Here is a 20017-nt window from a genome sequence, read left to right on the forward strand (position 1 = left end):
CTAGGCGGGCTTTTTGTTACTATATACCATCTCTTTTGCACTTGGCTTAGTATTTGGATCTATTTTCAATGAGATGTAAGAGACAATAGCCACTAAAAAGGAGGATGTCAGTGTTTCCCAGTGGGTCATTAATCTTTCATTGGCCCTAAAATCTGTGTTGGTCTATACATTAAAATATAGATATTAAATAAATATCTAAATAACCTATTGGTTCTGTGGACTTCATATTCCTGGTTCTTGACTGAGACCAGACACAATATCATACTTTAAAATGATGAGTTATTTGGAGTGATTCCTAACCTCCTCAGAATCTGTTGCATACAATGACAACAGGAATAATTCTGGCATATGTGAGTCGTGTACACTGGAGAAAAGCCCATCTTTTGGCTTGGCCTGAAGGACAGTACAAGGCTAAGGTCTTTGTGTTCCCTTACTGTGGACTTTACTTATTGTCCGGTCATGGTTATCTTGAGATTCAAAACAGTAGCCCGCAAGAGCTCTGTGTTTAAACCATAGTATAGACCTAGACTTACTATTTTATCTCAATAAAATGCAAGTAAAAATGCTTCCTTGTCTGCCTTCCTTTGTGTAGATTTATCACTAATGCTCTTAGTAATGCATTCCCAGAGTCCTGACTTCATTCACTGGCTGAGGACTGCAGTTACATTTCCAACCACATCCCTAGTTATGAATTTGTTAACCTTAAGAGGAATCAGAGAGATACTAGAGAGACAGTGCTGACACTGAGTGGGAGTCCTGAGCATAGACCCCCAAATACCGAACAGCTTTGTTCAGCCCTGAACCACTCAGATTTTCAGCACCACAACCATTCCTGCATACTTCCTGAGCACATAGATGTTCCTCCCTCAAAACTTTCAGCTAACCAGATTATTTCAAAGCTCTTGCTGCCATCTTTTCAAATGCTGATCTTCCGTTTGCCTTCAGAGCCTAACTGGCATCCATGCCTGTACATCATGTCACTTCTCCCTGTCAACGTGAACACCAGTGCAGCTGCAGAAGGGCAGCCGACAGTAAAAGCTTGAAGGCTAAGTGGGTAAGTGCGAATGAACATGAAAGGACATTTAACTCAGCTTGACGTTGTAGGTGACATTTCTAATTTCCAAAAGCCTTTCAGCCCTTGCAAAATGCAGAATGACAAAGTTTCTATGAAAGACGGGCAGACCCATCTGCCTTGCTATAAATGTTAACAAATTAAATCTCTGATGAAGGTCAGAGAAAGGCTGAGTAATATTTATCAGAGATAAAAGAACTGAAATAAAAAGGAAAGATTTTCTTTTATTGGGAGTGAGGCTCTGTGGGTTCATCTTCTCATGGGATTGCACAGTTAGGGTCTTCTTCACCTACAGACACCCTGATTCCACAAATTTTGCATTTAATGCAGTGCCGGGAGCCTTGTCTGCTGAGGTTAGGACTACTTTCAGAAAAAGCATTGTATGGGTCTGTGTCAACCAGCAGATGGAAGGAGGTGATTCTGCCCATCTACTCTGCTTTCTACTCCCACCTGGAGTATTGTGTCCAATTCTGGAGCCGCCCAACACAAGAAGGACATGGAGTTGTTGGAGCGAGGCCATCGGAAGACCACAAAGATGACTGGAGGGCTGGAGCACCTCCCTTACGAGGACAGGCAGAGTGAGGTGGGGATCTTCAGCCTGGAGAGCAGAAGGCTCTGAGGAGACATTATAGCAGCCTCCCAGTATCTGAAGGGGCCTATAGAAAAGATGGGGAGAGTCTTTTTGTCTAACTGTTATTTACTTTATTTCCAAGCATATGCAGGTGACCACGTTTAGGCTGCTGGAGAAATAGCCCTGGTTGAGACTTATCAGGATATCCAAGTTCATTGTAGTTGCCACAATACCTTGTTTTCCCTGAAAGTATTGGAAGAATTTAGAGAAATTATATTACGTAAAGGGATGTTGTATGGAGAATATTGTAACTTTTAAAGATGTGTGAAATCTAATTAAGTATCAAAAGAGATATTGTCCTATTTTTTAATTGTGCTTTTCCCCAATACCTTCCCTATCTTGCCCAAATTTGCATATTTTTCTTTTTAAGTATTTCAGGGAAAATACATCCCTCCAATCAAAACATCTATATGGACGTGAATTTTTACATCCTTTCAGTATAAAAGACTTATCTATAAAATGGGATCACTTTCACTCAGCAAGGCAAATAGACGTGATGTTTCTTCCACTTTCTTGGGATATGATGTCTAATTTTACTTGAAAGTATGTGTACTTACTCCTTTCAGATAAGCTCATATTGATGTCTGTAATAAAATACCCCAAAAATTGAATTGCTACCAGCTTTGCATTTCATTAGGAATGCTTTGTATGCCTCTGATAAGTATTTGCCAGTTTGGATTTTACCCAGACTGCTAGAGTCAATGCCTCTGATATCTCAGTGAAATGGCTGCTGGTCTTTATTAATAACAGGTCTCCAGGCACCTCGTTTATATTTTATGTAAGAGTTTTATGCTTCCAACAATACCATGCACTATGGAACAATGCTGCCCCATTGATTCAGTGCCTGCTTCCCCCTAACTGCAGTAGCAGTGTGCTGTTTTGCAAATCTGCAATCACTACTGTGATTTCTCCTTGTAAATATGGAGATTCTCACTGACCTCACCTTTTATAATAGCATTCATAATATTTTTAATGCATAAAGACCCTGTCTGAGACTGTCACTAGCTCTGCATCTCATGGGAAATTCTTTGTGTGCTGCTACTAACTGTTCTCTGTTATCTAGAGCCTGACAGTACACCTAGCAAACAGCAGCTTTTCTCTAAGAAACTGACCATAGCAGTTGGAGAAGAGAAAGAATCAGAGACCCAAAGACTTCCCAGGATTACCATGTCAGGGTACAAAATTAAACAGCCTATATTTCTTTTTTTTTTTCTTTGTGTCTGTCACATGCCATTCTGATGATGTTTCTGCCCTTGTTTTCACTTTGCTCTTCATGGTAATGGCATTCCCCTTCCACTCCTATGTCCAGTTAGTCAAATTTTGCAGAAATACATGCAGTACTGAGAAGTCCAGGGACTTCTTGTATTTTGGAGTCAAGCTGCAAATTGTCAGAGGATTGACTTTGTTTCACTTATGAAACAAAGAATCACAGAATTGCAGGGGATAGAAGCAACCTCAAAAGATAAGAGTCCAACCCCCTGCTAAAGCATGTTCTCTATCATAGGTCAAACAGGCAGGTGTCCAGGCAGGTCTTGAATATCTCCATAGAGTTAGACTCCACAACCTCTCTGGGCAACCTGTTCCAGTGCTCTATTACTGTATTTTAACTGTATTACTGTATATTACTGTAAAGAATTTCTTCTGTATGTTAGTACAGAACATCCTGTGTTCAAGTTTTAGGCTACTGCTCCTTGTCCAATCACTATGCACTACTAAGTAGAGCCTGGCCTCATCCATTTGTCTCCCACCTCACTTTGGATATTTAAAAATATTAATCAGATCCCCCGTCAGTCTTCTTTCCCTCAGGCTGAACAGACCCAGGTCACTCATCCTTTCCTCATATGGGAGATGGTTGAGGCCCTTTATCATCTTTGTGACTCTCCACTGGACTCCTTTTAGGAGATCCCTGTCTTTTTTGAACTGGAAAGCCCAGAACCAGACATAGTGATCGAAATGTGGCTTCACCAGGGCAGAACAGAGGCAGAGGATCACCTCTCTTGACCTGCTGCTGATGCTCTTTGTAATGCACCCTGGGATACCAACTGGCCTTCTCGGCCCCAAGGGCAACATGCTGACTCATTTCCAAAAACACACAAGACTGTAATATAAAGCAAACAAATGTCTTTACCAAAAAAAAATTGATGTTACCGTTGTAGCAAAATATTTTAGCAATAATACCGGAAAGGTAGATATTCTTCTGTGTGAATGTAAAAATAAAAGCGTTACAAATGTGATTGTGCTCATGATCTGATAGGCAGGTATATGTACAGCCACATTCAGACATTTACAGGTTATTTTGCATATCCTCAGCTCTGGACATGCATAACAGTTACAGGTAGAGCAGAATGAACAGAACCTTGGTATTTTGAAAAAAGAAAAAAAAAAAAAAAAAAAAAACAGAAAAAATAATGCTCTCAAGTCATTTTCTGACTTAGCTGACTTCTATTTTCTGGTGGAAAATGTAGCTTTTAGGTGAGAATAGAGAAACTCTTTTCCATAGTCTCATCAATTTTGGAGATGTTACTTTAACTTAGACCTAAAACGTTCCCAGAACCTGTTCAGAATAAGAATGAGGAAAATCAGATACACAACTTCACATAATAGTGATGCCAGTTTTTAACTAATGCTGCCTTACAATTTAACTGCTCTGTGAGAGGAGAATGTTTTCCATCCATATCATTTGAATGAATGTTATTGCAGTCAGCAATAACAGAATTTCTAACAACAGAACAATTGTTGAGTGCACATAAAATCTCAGTTGATAGATACAGATTGAGAAACAGTAAAAGCTTCAGGCAAAAGCCATCATTATTTATTTGAAAGATGCATAATCAGATTTATAAGGCTGATTAAAGTGATATATAATCTAAGACTTGGTAAGGTACCCCTAAATTTTCAAAGATTTAGGTGAGGATTTAGCTCTTTGTAGCTGATAGGAGTCACACGGGCTAAATTACATGCATTGCTCTGAAAATATAAGGAAATAGCCGTTGAAAGAGAAGTGGCTCAGGGAATGCTGTATAAGGCAGCGTGTTGTTTGCATACTATTGTATGGAATTGCAGGCTCTGCAGTAACTGTTAATGGGGGAAATTTATCACTGCAGAGAGGACCTGTCAAAGCAGAGATGAGGGCTGACAGACTGCTTGACAAGGGAAGTGAGAAGGGACCAGCCAAATCCTGTTCCACAAATGGAGGACAGTACAGAAGAACAACACAGGGATATTTGCAGGGAGATATGGGCTTCAAGAGAGACTACCAAAACAAGAACCACTGCTAACAGTTTGAAGAGGGAGGGACAATATGCAGTAAGACTGACTAGACAGCACTTCTAGCTGAATATTACCTCTTGCTAAACAAGAAAGTGCAGTTCCAAGGTGTGCCTTAGCAAAGTGTGCTTGTTAACTCTGTCCTGACCTGCCCTCTGCCATCAGCCCATCACACAACAATGCCGATGCACTCCATTCTGCTTTAGAAGACTCAGTGAAGAGTGTGTACTACTCAAAACTCAGCCTGATGTGAGCTTTTGCGTTGGTCCAGAGAGGAACCGGGAACAACTAGAGATTAGGGAAGGAAAAGAAATAAGTCTAACTTTAATACTGAGATAAAATGTGAGAAGTGAACATGATGGCACTGTGAGCTGAGGCAGGCACGAACTTTCTTTTGTCCATTCCAACGTAGACAGCGTTAAGTCTCATGTAATGGGAAGAGAGTTAGGAGGTGACATGAAAGTCACAGATGTAGACAAATATGTAAAATATATACTGGATTTGAACAGGGAGCAGGACCAGAAGCTGGAAAATAAATTTGTACCACAGTATCACAAAGAAGGCAATAGAATGGTGTGACCTAGTGAGATTACCCGAAGCAGAAGTGTAAAGAGAGTTATATATTCTTTTCCCTTTTTATAAATAGGGTTTCTGACTTGATATACTGCCTGCGAGAGTGCCATCTGGTGATCCACAATTACATTACAAAAATGACCTTCCAGAGCAAACTGTGGTTAGAGCTAAAATATAGATATTTCAGTAACTCAACCCTTTGCTGCTTTCATTAGACCAAGACAGTATTACATGTGTTATACTGAGAAAATAAAAATCATTAGAATTCATGGGGGAAAAGGCTGGAACAAACATACTTACCATTTGAATAAAACACAAGCAAATTTTTAGCAAACTGAGTGCAGAAGGTATGTATTAAAATAAAATATTAAAATCTCATTTATGCTATAAGCATGGAAAGGTGCTTTATATAAAAAGCAGAGTTTGGAGGAGTATTTATACAGGTTGTTAACACTCCAGTTAAATCTTCACTCTAGAGTACGTAAAAAGTTAGATGGTAAGTAGTAAAGGTAGACTCAGTAAGGCTAGCTCTTTGTCTTTAGAGCTCTTTCTAAATTTACTTTTTGTTGTTCAGATCGTTCTACAGTCTTTATAAATTGCTGCCACTTCCCTCTATGACCTCCTGAAAAAAAAATCTCACAGCCAAAGCACTTACCTTTGTTGTTTTCATCTTCTTTAAACCTTCAGAAGAGACTATGAATTTGAAATAGTGTCAGTGATTTCTTTCATTACTGCAAGGGGAGGTTCCTGTTTCTGTCAATTTGGGATTTATAGGACCTACAGGACTTGCTTCATTTAAAAAGGAAATGTTTCTTGCAGAAACCTGAATCAGAATCAACATGTTATGAAACTCTGTTGAAAGGAAATTTTGAGTTACACAACTGAAATACCTGTTCATCTCCACTGTCTAGAAAGTAATGACTCCATATTTAAACCAGTGTGAAAGTCTAGATTAGGTTTGAACCCAACACATAAAATACCAGTCTAAATGAGATACGTTATCGTTCAAACTCTCTCCTATTGCTAGATCACCAGCTCTGAGAACCAATAAGCCATGCAGACAGACAAACCATATCAGCACTTCTAATCAGAGGATCAAAAAGCTCAATCAGGTAATTATTATGCTATTTAAAAGGAAATGAAGACATGATAAGATAAAATGATTTTCTAAATATTACACAGAAAGTACTTACAGGGATTAGAAATAGAGTCCACCTAAGTATCCAGGTTTGAGTCTGGATTTAGACACTAGACCACAATGTCTTATCCCAGAGACCTTTGGCATCCCAAGGAAGAACAGAAATCTGGTTTAAGAACTGCAAAGACTTGAAAAATAATTTCTATAAACAACGCTAATTGTCAATTTAATCAGTCACATTTATCCTCATTTAGATGTAAGTGAAGATTAGGTCTCTCCAGGGGGTAAGAAATAGCTGAAATAAACACAAAGCATTGTCTTTTGAGACACTAACCACCAGCAGCTGCTCATTAAGATCAGCTATTTTGCAGAAGACTGGGAAGTAGTAAATGATATACCTAGTCCGAAACGGGAATAGATTCTAGGAATAGCAGTCAAAATAGATTTGCTTCAGTACCAGGTAGAATAGCTGAAATACTAATTAAAGAGAGAGGAACCAGACTGCACACATGAACAGCAGCTAGCAGGGATTAAGCAATTCAATTCTGAGAAAAGGAAATTTTGTCCTAGATATGCTAGAATTCTTTTATTGCAATAACAAAAGAGTGAATAAAGGAGAGCTAGTTAAAATAGTTTATTGGGACCTCCTGGAAGTCTTTGATACAGTCTCCTACAACAGCCTATTAAAACAGCCAAAAATTGACTCCACTGGGACTAGGATTTGCTCCAAGCAGTTAGAGTGTGCAATATTTTTAGAAAATGGCAAAGTCACAGAAAACAAACTGAATGGAAGGAGTGATTTTACACATGGAAGAATGTTATCAGTGGGATGCTCTGAACTTTTAAATTAGGTCCAGTGATTTCTGTGAAAGGACCACTGAAACAGCTGTCAGTAACAGGCATATCTAGAGGCACTCAGATAAGACTTTGAGAAAAATGTGAAGACATCTAGTAATGATACAAAAATAGACAGGAATGTTAGGTAGTTTCACTTGTAAAATACATTACTTGAAACTTCTTGTAGCTTTTAAATAACTATCAGGAGGAATTACATTACAACAAGGATCGTGTTGGCACCCTGAAATAAATGGGACCTCAGTTGAAAATTCTACTCCAATTCTTTTGTCCTTCACTGGTGAGTACTGTTCTTCAGATCTATTAATTAAACCAGTTTCCAGTTCCTACTTGTTTGTTGTTCCAGAATACATCTTGCAATGACAAATAGGCTCACAATTTTGCATCTACTGGAATGGCATGCAGACATTCAACTTTGGATGTTTATGTGTAAATATTCACCACATGATAATCTTTGACTGTAATGGCACGTGCTTAAGACTGTGAATCTGATCTTTTTATTATTATTATTTTTTATTTTTCAGTTGAATTTACTACAACGCCTGACTTTCAGACAAGAAGGACAGGGTATTAAAACTATAAGCTCTAAGGACAAGTGAAGAGATATCAGCACTTTATCTGTGGAACAACATGTATGCCATCGACGAAAATCTCTTTTTAACACCTCAGGAACACTGTTAGGGATTCTCATTTTTGCCTCTATGAGATTGCAATTGTCTGCTTCACAACTTAGTGTTCACACATCTGAGTTATTGGAATGGACTCGTATAAAGTTGTATAAATTCAGGGAGAAAATCCATAGTCTGTGCAAATGATCTCAATGCTTGTGTAACTTTTCTGAGAAACTTTGTTAGATGGAAGCCTGTGTCACTCAAGTTCAGCTTTACTTTTTCAATAAAGGCCTGCTATACAAGAACATGAAATATCTGGGAAGAAAAAAAAAACCATTATCTTGTTCAAGAATACCTGATCGAATCTGAAAAATCAAATATCCAGAATAGACAGAAAAGCCAAAAAAAAAAAAAAAAGGATGATGACAAGAGGACAGCTGGTCAGGCAGCTTTATACAAAGGCTGATCTTTGCCTCTCTTGGGAAAAACTGTTTGTTTATGTTTCCTAGATATATGAAAGTGACTTTAGACACAAATCCTGTTACTATCACAACCATAAAGTCCTAAAGGTGAAACAGGAACAAGAAGTCTGAATCACTTAGCCTGGTAAAGCAAACATACACTACAGATATTAATAATATAGATTCAGTGGTTGCTCTTTTATGTATATATATAAATACAAATGTCCTGTCTGTATGTGTAGGGCTGCTGGGTGCTGACATTTTGTAATTTCAGATGCAGTTAACAATGATGACTGTGTGACTAATCGCCACGCCTATGGTAAGTGCTCAAATGGTTGCCCTTTGAAGTCCTGGAATTGTATGCTCATCTTTGTAGAGATCAATACATGGATCACCTTCTTTTTTACATAAAACTAGAAGAATGAGAAATATTTCAAAATGAGTGAAAGAGAATTCCTATGCTGACATTGATATTGAACTATGGTCATGGCTAGCAGTGTGTATTTTCCTTTTCTCTGAACTCAAATCCTCAAAATTATGAGCCAATAACTCCTCTGAGAATCATTCACAGAGACTTTATTCTTGAATTTTTATCATGCTGTCCCTCAATCCCAGCAAGCCAAAACTACCATTACGCTTATGTTAATTGGATGTCATTGTGCCTATTTTCCATCAAGAGTGTGGTTCACATATTGTTCTCATAGTGAGAGTGCTTAAAGATGGATTCCCAGAGTGTCTATTTGTATGAAACATGTATTTTCAGTGTATAGAAGGTTATGTACCAAGGTCTGAACTATGCCCTGTGCGACTCCTCATAGAGTCCTTCACTCACAATAGGTAAATGATTTCTTAGTAGCTGAATATTAACTCTTCACTTAAAATTTGCATTCATATTCAGTGAAGGCTTTCATTTCCTGGCTGTGAAATGAATATTTTTTGTTTTGTCAAAGAGACATCAGCATTTCTAAAGCTAGAGTGAAAAGCCTTAAAAAATGATATTTTTATTAAGTGACAAGTTAAGGAATAGGAAACACTTAGTGGGTAATTGAGATCTGTGATCCTGTCCTAAGAAAAGGGATTTGAGGAGAAAAAAAGGCCTTCTTCTGAAATGGTTTTCCTTTTTGGTAGGAAATAGATGTGAGATTTTATTTCCCCAAGGCTTAAAGCCTGGATACGAGAACTACCAATTGCAAGATACCCTTACCTTCCCTACCTCAGTCAGCTTTTCATATCTGCACCCTTCTTTATCACAGATACTGCTAGGAGAGCGGTACTGCACATTGCAGCCAGCAGCCATGTCAGTAGTAAAAATATCATTGTTTATCCTTAATTTTTCCTACATTTCAACTATGTTATTTTGTTTACTTACAGATTTTCTACACACAGGAAATCATGTCTCTATTGATGTATTGTTTTAAGATATCATCAATTCCAGGTAGTTCAGTAAACAGTTCCATGAACAAGAGTTTTCTGAGGCATTAGATCACTGAGTGAGAAAGGGGCAACACCTACCACCATGTTTATTCTTACAGATAAATGTAAAAAGGCAAAGAAACAGTAACCAGGTTAATGTCTGCATCTGATTAGTATCATAGCTGGTGTGAAAAGCTGGTAATTTGTTTTACACCAATCACATGTATATACACATATGCATGTACGTTAATTTTGACTAAATCTTTTCCATGAAAAACATAATTTAATTTCCCAGTGGAAACTACTCCAAGAAGTGCAAAACAACTGTATATGATCTAAAAAAGAAGGAAATTTAGCTGCTCTGTGAGAGGAATGATACTGAACTATAAATCTTTTTGGAGGGAGAAATGAAAAGAAAGATCCCATTTGTTATACTTTCTCTGTGTATCCTAGACTTCTTCCCTGAGTTAGCTAAGAAAGAGAAGATAGCTTTGGTTGCAATGGTGAAATAAGAAAGAGGTTAAACTCTGAAATGATACACTGTCTCAGAAAACGGGATGCACTTTACATGTCTAAGACCTGGAAAACTGTGTTTGGAGAATAAGTCCAAATTTATGCTGATATACTGAGTCTCTAGGGATAACATAGACTCTTTTCAGATTTTCTCCATAAGAAATGGAAATTTGCATGTACATACTCAGGCACCTTTCAGATAGATACTAATTTAATAGAATCTTTCACTTGTATGCAAGCACTCACTAAATAAGTAAACCTTCATGTTGACATTATACACAGAGATTAAATCATGAGACTCCACATGCTGTTGCATCAGAAAACTCTCAGGTTAGTGAAGTTCTCTCTTGTTTTTTCCATTACTATTTTTATTATTGTGGAAGCATGTCTATGCTCTACCACTGGTACCTACCTGTTGTGCATTATAAAACTGATAGTCAAAGACACTCCTTCCTTGAAGAGTTTATAACATAGATAAATGAGACTTTCAAAAAGGGGTAAGAAATGAAACGTTTTGTCTTTGTCCTAAAAATGAGAAACAGAAGGAGGAAGATATTAAATGACTCCTGTGGAGGAAATATATGACAGAGCCGGAATAGAAGTTACACTGAGCACTGATGATTTAATAACTAAGGCACAAGACTATCCTCAGTTTCAGAACTTATTAAAAAAAAAAACAACCTGCCCTTCCACCAAATCTTGCTTTCAGATCTGTCAAAGTTCAACCACTGTAAGTAAATATGAAATATCAGGAAACTTCTTTGTTGTTTCCCAATGCAAGAAGGAACTCTCAACGGTTTTCTTACAGATCTATCTATGATGTGATTTTCACCTTAGTTTACATCATTTTAGCTTAAAAAAAAAACCAAAAAGGCAAAAAAAAAAAACCTCTCAGGATTTCCTTTAGCTTCGTGTTACATCTCCCTTTTATCAGTGTGTTAATGTCCACATTTCAAAACAGCTTCTTCTCCCATGATTTCTATATATCTCAGTATGAAATTCTGAGGGCTAAATCCAGTTAAGCAAACACTAACAGCAAAAGTCAAATTGACTTCCTGTCATTATATAACAGCTAGTGAGATAAGCTGAAATTCTGAGACTATATGAAAGGAATATGAAATTTAATAGTAAATCCACCAATGAGCTGAATAAAATGCATGTAATTAGACTATTGCCTGAAAAAACATTTTTAAAGATCAGTGTCAAAACCCAGCTACCTTATCCCCGAGAACAAACAGGTAATGCATCTATATCCATGCTTGCATTTATCTATCTGTACTATTTATGTATCTCATTCAACTTGACAAGGCCATGCTGTAGGCTCCAGAGACTAAAGCACTTTCATTCTCCACTTGAAAATAGTTATGTATATTACTGTAATACAAAGACATTTGGACAGGTTTTTATAATCCTATTGTGTTTTGCATTTTAAGCCACAATGACATTTAATAATAGCATCAAAATATATCTGCTACATCATGCTGATTTATTTTTAAAAGAGTCAGCTTCTATATCATCAGAAAAAGAACTAATTACTGATTATAAATCGTTCAGACTTTTAACTCTGCCCCAGACTTCTCACATTCAGTTCATAATAGTCTCATATTTCATGCTCTTCCACGTTATTGTTTCAGACTTACAAACATGAACTGGGAAAGAACATTTGGCATTGGTCTAAAATAATGTTAATAGAAGTGAAACACAGGAGTGATTGTGGTGACACTTCCCAGAAAGTATGGTCAAGCATCTGAATAGGCTCTCTGGGGAAGGGAAGTCCCCATCCTTGAGGTATTTCAGAGACCTATGGACATGTCACTAAGGAGTATGGTTTAGAGAAGATCTGCATGATCAATGATTTTCTGACCTTCTGACATCACAAATATGGCTTGTATCTGTCATCAGATAGAGCTCAAGCAACAACAGTGGAACCCGAGAGTGTGTTCACAACATGTAATACATCACATGCATATGGCACGTGGATTCTCCCACCATTTTAACCCACAGGGCTGCAGTCATGCAAGCAGATAACTCCATACTCATGTAACTTTATACATGTGTGTGGTCACACTGAATCATAGAATATCTCTAGTTGGAAGGAACTTATGTGGATCATTGAGTCCAATTTCTGGCTCCACACAGGACCACACAAAATTCAAATTCTGCATTTGAGAGCATTGTCCAAAAGTACCTTGAACTCTGGCAGCTTGAGACTGTGCCCACTGCCCCGGAGAGCCTGTTCCATGCCCAACACCCTCTGGTGAAGAACCTTTTCCTCCTACCCATCTGCTCCTCTCCTGAGACATCTCCATGCTATTAACTCTGATTCTATCACAGAAGTCACCACTGCTATTCTTGTGCTCAGAGTAAGTTCAGGAGTTGACTAGGTCTTACCAAGTCTCCAGAGTTAATTCTAGGCACTGAGTCATCTGCCTATAGTGTCAGTTCCTAGATATGAGCTAGTCATCCTAAATCCCTTTCATAGTTGAAGGGGGAGAAATGGTCATTTTTAGCATGTGATCAAACTGATCTTTTTTATTTGGATTTGCATTTGGTCAGAGGAACTGGTTGCACTAAAGCAGTACTTAGGACTGCAAAAGATCTCAGCTTCTAAGCTCAGCCCACGTTAACCCTGGAAAGGACAGCCTCAGCTCTTTTAAATTCCCTTTTTCAAACTGTTTGAGCTGATTCCAAACATTTTTAGCAAAAATCTAGATCTTTCCCAGACCCACAGCAGCAGTGTTCTTTATTCTGTTTCTCAAGGAAGACACAAAATCCCCTGACATCATACATCTTTCTCCTCTTATAATCCAAGGAACCACTATTTTTTTTGCCCCTCCTTATCCCAGTGTGATTCCTTGTACAACTCTCAGACTGCCTGTTTCATATGTGTTGCAGGACTTTTTTCCTCTAGGAGTGCATGAAAGTCTCTTCTACCCTTGGAAAACCCTGCCCTTAATTCTGCACAAAGCACACCAGGAAAAAAGATCGAGCTGGATCTGAGTCGACCTGTAGAAACATCTTGGCCCAAAGACTCAATCAGGGGTTTCTGGAGTATTTGTGTGGTTCTTCTGCCACTGGTGTTGTGAATTTGCTGGAAGTGACTGGTACAATGAAAATAAGGATTTTAAATGCCAGATTTGAAGCTGTAGAAGGGAGAGGCAGAGTATCAGCTTCACTTTCTCGAAAAAAGAAAAAGAACAAGAAAAAGTGAATAGAAGTGCCTGGTGTCTCTTTCCATGAGAGGGATGCTGATGGCAAGATCCCCCCAGTGGTCTTGCTGCTGGCTTACACGAGGGAGTAATTTTCACTGGAAACTGATCTTTACCATGTCAGAGGCTCAGTGTCAATTTTATCTGTGTTTCTTGCTGTCACTGCTATTTTCCTCAGCAGCAATGCCACTAGCCCTGCTATTAGCCACTGCTGGGCTTTATTTACCTCAGAAGAGCCCAATGTCTATTTGTCTGAAAAGTTACAGAAAGGGGCAGCATTAATAACAGTAAAATGATGTTAAAGGCACTGCTGCTTAAGGGTAAAAGAGATTAACTGGGCAAAGCTAGGTTGGCCTGACCCAGGCAGGGTCCCAACAGTAGGCTTAGAGTTCACTCATTTACATTCACATCCTAACCTGAGCTTTTCAGCTGGAGCCGATTTCCAAAGACCTGTCTAAATAGGGGCAATCAGGAAAATGAGCCTGACTTAACAAAAAGTGTGACTTGAAAGTGGATTAACTGAAGTGTATTTGAGAACACTTCCAGAAAGAATAAGGACTTGTGGACTTGTTTCTATTTATTTTATTTCACTTTTGGCAGGGAACTATTCCAAACCTATCTTTTTATTCTCAGAAAGGATGTCAGCTCTGGAACTCAGTGAAGTTTAATGGAATCACTTTAAAGCTGATTCTTACTAATGTTAGGGGTTATGCCTCATAAATGAGGTCCATTTAAAAAAAAAAAAAAAAAAGAAAAAATAGATCCAGACTTCCCCATGTCTTCTTTAAATACCAAAGGTAAAGGGAAACACTTATGCTGTATGATAATACTAACAAATGGAATCTGGAGAAATCAAGTTATTTGTTGGAATAAGATGTGACAGTCAGATTCTGTTCTGGAATTACATTCTTCTCTAAATCCCAGGAAATAAGGATGCATAGTTACTGCTGGAGTTTTCCTGTAGCCTGTAGACAATCTTGTAAACTCAAACCTCTACAACTTAGAGGAACCACAAAGACCATGAGGAACTGGTATTCCACAGTTGCCTGTGAAATCTGTGAAAATCACCTGTAATGTTAATCCCAAGGGAAAAGAAGGACTGAGGCAAACTATCCTTCTGACAAACTGAAATGACCTTCTCTTGAGAGCCAGAATATCTCTATGCCTTTGTTCATTTTAATTCTAGTTTGCTTAATATACATCTTTTATACATCTATCTTTTCTACAGTTTCTCCCTATATGCAGTGGCAGATATGTTCCTGTCTTAGTGAGTCAGTATAACAGGAGAGATCTGAATGGCACGTGCTGTTTAACAAGCTACTCTAGCTGTAGTTCCAATGCAGTAATTTTATTTAATACATTATTTGAATATAGAAAAACGTACACAGCTAAATGCTATATGCTTTGTGATAGGAAGATATTTTCAACATTTTTAAAGAACAAAAAGATATTAAATCAATTGCACCATAAAAGAGGAAACATTCACCTCAGCATAATTCAGAAAAACCACAAAAATAACAAGACGCCTTCAACTTTAATGTCTTTCAGGAGCTTCTGTCAGGCTGCAGAAAGCAAGAGACTATTGTTTTCTTTTTTTCTTTTTTCTTTTTTTTTTTTTTTTTTTTTGCTATTAAAAATCTTTTGGCTTCATCATAATCAACACAATATATGTGCAATCATGAAAAATAGCCTGCAGCTCTGCTGGATGAAGCATATCAGCTTGTTCTCCAATTTTAGAAAATTCTATTTTATGGCTATCAAAACTGCAATGAGGAAGCAGAGTTGTAAAGTGAAACTGTCTGAGCAACATGCAGAACTCTATCTTGATGAAAAGACTAAATGATGACAAAACAAGGTCCTTATCAAATCATTCAAAAAGAAAAAGTTATAATAAAAAGGTATGATTCACCAGAAAGCACTCAGATTATGTTGTCATGTGTGTTTGAAAAAATAAGTTGGTAAGTGGAAAAAGAAACATAATCTGTGATACATGAACAAATTTAAAACTCTTTCATGGTGCATAAACTGATCCTTGTCCTTGCAAAATCAAAACATAAGTAAATATAACAAAAAACAAACAAAAAACTCCTGACCTTTCATCTCCTTACTGCAGTCCTCTGACTTGCATATACCCTGCTCTCCTGTCATTCTGTGAAATTTTGGAATAATGTTGCAAAGCAATATTTGCCTTAATGATGAAGAGTTTTCAGATTCTCCACCTTTGTTTTCACTGCCCATTATACTTATTTATACTATGTAAAATCTGTAATTTGACAGGATAGTAGTATTTTACAAGTCTAGAGACAAAGCATCTGCTTGTCCTCTATCCATGTTTAGTACTGTCAAATCATTAAAACTTTCCCAAGGGTATCCCTTCTTGCCAGATTTGAGGACTTATTAAGATTTACAGGATGAGTTTGAGACTAGTGAACAGCAGTAGAAGCTTATTTCCCAACTGAATTTGCACAAGACAGCTAGCTCCCAGACACAGAAGTTAGTCTTATTTTGCTGAAATTGCTGTTTCTTAGGGCTCATAAATAATGATAAATAACAGTGACAAAACATGAACTGAGAATAACAAGAAAAACTAGAGAATTATCTAGAAAGGAATCAAACTGAAAAGTGCATTAGTCTGATACGAACCTCACTGAAGTCAAAGAGATGAATGGATTGAGTTCAACAAGGTCTACACCCAGCAATAGCAGTAGAAAATGTATGAGAGGCTTTGAAGTCCACTGGCAGTGCGGGACCCATGTGGATGTAAAACATTTTGGTCTCTGCTCCCAGTCCTGACATGTGGGCCTCAAAAAACAGCCAGAAACCCTCCCCAACCATAGATGACCCCAATCACCTCTCCTCCACTGAATTACACATGTAGAACTAAAGGTACAGTAGGAAAATTAATCCAAGCAATAATGACTGTAGAAAAAAGTTGTCAGGGGAAAAAAATCAACAGCCACCTCCTCCTGAAACACTGCAGAGCTGGCAGAGACTAAGACTGCTCATAGAAACCATAGTGAGAAAGAATTAGTACAGTGATAGAACCAGAAGAGCTTGGAGATGATGCAGCTCTCCATCCTCAGAGAAGAATAATGGTGCTAGATAAGGTTTCTGTTTTGGAGGTGGCAGATGAGATCATGGAAAGGAACAACTGGAAGTTAATCCCGAAGAATGCAGCTGAGAGGAATGTTAAATAATCCTGTCTTGAGTTCTACCCTAAAGCATGGGATCTACCTTCATCTGTGCAGACCTTGAGAACCAACTCTTGCTCTGATTATAGTTTTCCAACCAGCACTACATCACGTTTTTAGTTTAGACCATATTTCTCCAGCATTTGCAACTGGGGTGTAAAAAATGTCCAAACAATGTGGAAACGTAAGTTGACTATTAGTTCTTCTCTGCCCACTATAGAAGTGATTGATAGAACATGGAAAGAAGTTTATGGCAGGTAGATGTATCAGTGAAAGGAGAAATGAAAGCCTTACTGTGAAATAAAAGAAACACAAAGAAACTGATATTTCAGGTCAGTGTTCAATGATTTTAAGATTTCACTCTGCTGCTGAATTTTAGTCTGGATTGTTTTGCTTTATATTGAACTTGAATCCAACTTATCTTCTTAGTATATTTATTTCAACAAGCAAAAGTCTCCTCTTTCATCTCTCTTTCATTCTCATGTAACTTGCAGCTCTTTATTTTTCTTCATTATTATTAAAAAATAATAATAATTTAAAAAAAACAGAACAACAAAAAAAAAATCAAAAAAACAAAAAAACAAAACACAAAGCTCCCAATCTTTGCAGGTGGTGGAGCAAATCCCTAGAGCAGCAACTTATTAAACTCCACTGTTCCTATTCCTGACCCTCCCAGGGCTCAGACTTCTGCTCTGCTGCCTAGTAAGTTCTTTGTTTTAGTGGTGCTTAATTTGTGTTTATAGGGCCCTGGTATCAGAGCTCTTATAGCTTCCTAACCCACCACAGAATCATGAGGATATCTGCTGTCCCTTCACCCTCACTCCCTTCCTGGCGAGTGTCAGCTTTGTCAATCACAGAGGGATGATCCAGCTCATGGAAATGTGTCACAGCAAGTGGAGTTTCAGCTCTGACCTTCAGCTCTGCCCTCCACTGTGACAAACAAGTTTCATTTGCCACTCAGATAAATCTGTTTATTTCTGGCAAAATATAACATCTTGCTTCCTAGGAGAAAGAAAAAATGATCTCCAGCTGAGGAAATACAATAATTTCCTGAGTTTATTTCACTTTTTGTTCAGGTCTAGATGCAACTTTTTCATATGCAAGAAAAAATCTATAGGAATAATTAAAATTGGAGCATGAAATCAATCTTTCAATTAAGCTTCATCTCTTGTTTGCTGGGGGTTTCAGAGTTTTCATACAGAGAGTTACAACAAATAACAAAGAAATGGATTTTCAAATAAATAAAAGTACTATCTTTTTCTTTGATACACTTATGCAGGATCTTGTTATCTGCTGTCCATGAGTGCTCAAATGATATCTGTGCATTCTGAAAATATCCTACAATCGCAGATTGTTATTACACATGATTGCGCATCCAGAATTCCTGTTGAAATCCGAATGAGTCAGAATAATGGATGTGTGTGGCTGTTATGCAGCGCTGTAGGATATAAATTTCTATGCATCCAAATGATCCAGCAGCTAAGGGCTAGACCCACCCCTTGAAGAAGGACATAGAGCCCAGAAAAGAGCTTTAATGGACAGGAGGCATTTGAAAACACATGTCCATCTGCAAGCTTACTTAGTATACCTTTGAGTCCTGCACCCAGATCATTTATAAGAACATAGAAAAGAACTGGACCTAAGAAGAAGCCCTGCAGAACCCCACCAGTGAATGGCTGTGATGTAATCCCACTGAACGTGACTAATTAGCCAATTTTTCGCTCATCACATCATGTTTTTCCCTGGCTGTATGCTGGACATTTTGTTCAGAAGGATACTGTGAGAAACTGTATCCAAAGCTTTCTGAAATCCAAAAAGATAACACTGGGCTTCCCTTGGTCAACTGGGTTGGTAACCTCAGCATAAAAACAGATTAACCTCTTTAAACAGGACTTCTCCTTGTGAACCCATGTTGTCTGTGACCAATATATTCCAGGCTTTTACAGTAACTTTCAAGTGGAAAAGAAACACATGAAAGCATAAAGTCCTGTAGAGAAAAAAAAAAAAAAAAAAAAAAAAAAAAAAAAAAAAAAGAGAATATTAGCATAGTTACAAGGCATTGAAAAATTTAGGTAGGTAAGTCAAAGCTTCCCTTCTTTTTAATTAGCGTCTTATTGGGCTCTCACTCCTCAAAATTGTCCAGTGCACAGAATTTCTATCTGTCAAATTTAAAAATGTAAAGCAAAGTTCTGTATTCTCCATTCTCCATTCTCCTAGGTGTTATGTACACCTAGGCTACAGAAGATTTAGTGGCTTACATAGTGAAAATTGAGTAGTTTAGATGTAGCAACTTCATGTTGTGATTGCATAATTCATGATCTTCCCATAAAACTAGTGTTTGAATAACAGCAGATAGTCTTCTTTTGAATTTCCTTGGATAAAATATCTTTAAAAGAAAAAAGTATAAATACCCACTGAGCACCCACGGACTTCTGTTTCATTGCTTCTGAATCATAGCACCTAATCTTGCTTGTATGTCATGTACTATATTACAAGGAAATGAAATGCAATTCAGTAAATTATCCACTTCAAGTTGTGGCCATTTCAGTAGATAAAAGAAGGGTTCTTTATCTTCTATTTGTTTTAAATCCCACCAGGATGCTAGCTTTATATTTAGTCTTAGATTGGGCTTTGCTGTGAATCTGCAAGAAGGCTCCTCAAGTAGAGTTATAATGAGCAGAGCACTCTCGAACAAAAGTAATCTCTGACTTTTAACACAAACACTGCTTATTGCACATCTAGTGGCAGTGGCACCATATCTAATTCCTGACAGCTGAGGCTTTGGTAACTAATAGTAGTGAACCTAACATTTTACACTTGCTTTTAACAGTTATCTAATCAGAACACCAGAAAGGGGATTATTGTTGAATCAGGAAACAACAGACAGTAATGCATGAACAGCTGAACAAAACTGAGTCATGCTACAAAACATCACCTGGGATTTTAAGGTACTTATCAGAATACCAACACAGAGGGATGGTGTTTTTTTTCTTTTTTTGCATGTGTGTATGTGTGTGTTTTTTAATTTTTTCAATTCAAAATTCCAGAATTACTAGTGACTTTGATCTACAGTTAATGCTAGT

Source organism: Lagopus muta, chromosome 2 (assembly GCF_023343835.1).
Source record: "Lagopus muta isolate bLagMut1 chromosome 2, bLagMut1 primary, whole genome shotgun sequence".
Taxonomy (NCBI): Eukaryota; Metazoa; Chordata; class Aves; order Galliformes; family Phasianidae; genus Lagopus; species Lagopus muta.